The 1246-nt window shown below is 46.2% G+C and overlaps 1 protein-coding gene across 1 annotated transcript in view; it reads right to left on the bottom strand.

Annotated features, from left to right (window-relative positions):
• The window catches only part of setdb1b (SET domain bifurcated histone lysine methyltransferase 1b), a 23455-nt gene that overhangs the window by 11709 nt on the left and 10500 nt on the right, over positions 1-1246 (bottom strand). The window lies entirely within an intron of this gene.

Below are 1246 nucleotides of genomic sequence, written 5' to 3'. Positions count from 1 at the left end.
CCTCTAACCCTCACCCTCTAACCCTCAGCCTCTAACCCTCAGCCTCTAACCCTCACCCTCTAACCCTTAACTTCAGTCCGTTTAGCGTCGCTAACTCGTTCGCTGAGCGTCACTCACTCGACACGTGGAGGCTGCGGAGGCTGCTGAGGTGTGTGCTGTGGCTGCTGAGGCTGCTGAGGCTGTTGAGGCTGCTGAGGCTGCTGAGGTCGCTGCTGCTGCTGATGCTGAGGTGAAGGTGACGGCTGGGTGGGCGGAGCCTGCGGCGCCTTGACAGGTGTGGCTCCGACGTGGCCGTCGCTGGTGTACTGGACCACCGGACCTTTACTCCTCAGCGCACCTGCAGGAGGACGAGGACAGGAGTGAAGCCAACACACTAACGAGACGTCAACAGGAGACGACTGATTAGTGTCAAACCTCGTGCACGTGAAAACCAGACACGTGCACGCTCCTCACTTAGAGGCAGGACAGCATCGGACGCTGACGGTCGACTGGTGAAGCAAAACAACCAGTCAGACAGTCAGAAAGCCTCCAGAGGTAAACGTACATGATATTGATGTCGTTGTATTTTACAATTTTCTATTCTATTCTATTCTATTCTATTCTATTCTATGGTTAGCGACAAGCTATGTGCCCACTGGAAGCTTCTGTTGCCACTCACAGAAACAAGCCCATGAACAACAACATATTGATCCCAGGTACAATTTGTTGGGGGAGGGTTACTCTAGAGACTTGAATAATTAGATCATTATAAATATGTTTGGGGGCAAAATGACCAAATGTCTCCATGTCTGCAGTCAGAAGGAGCAGGAAGCAGATGATGTCATGTGACAGGAAGCACTTGGAAACTACTTTATATGAACCAAAACCTTTGTCTAAGTCGTGTACTAGCACATGAGTGTTAAAAGTCGTTCTCGTTCCTTTGAGATTTTTTACTGTGAGTAGAAAATGACAGTGATGCACTTCAGCAACAACTGGTGTCAGTGGGGCAAAACCTCCTGACTGGCTTCAAGGTGCCCAGCGCCCTGCCTGCAGGACCCCGACTCTGGAGGAACCTGCCTGAGGAGAACCAGAGTCTTCTTTAAAATCGTTTTTATAGATTTGCTTTTTCAAAAATGCATATTTTTATTTTTTAAATGATAAAAAATGTATATATGTTATTAATTTAGTCTATTTTATTTGCCTATTTTACTGCCTTTCCACAAATGATTAATCATTTACTATTATTATTATTGATTTTATTATTATT

Source organism: Stegastes partitus, unplaced genomic scaffold (assembly GCF_000690725.1).
Source record: "Stegastes partitus isolate 25-593 unplaced genomic scaffold, Stegastes_partitus-1.0.2 Scaffold2569, whole genome shotgun sequence".
Lineage (NCBI taxonomy): Eukaryota > Metazoa > Chordata > Actinopteri > Pomacentridae > Stegastes > Stegastes partitus.
Note: the sequence above shows the minus strand (reverse complement) of the source record. Positions and strands in the feature narration are given on the sequence as shown.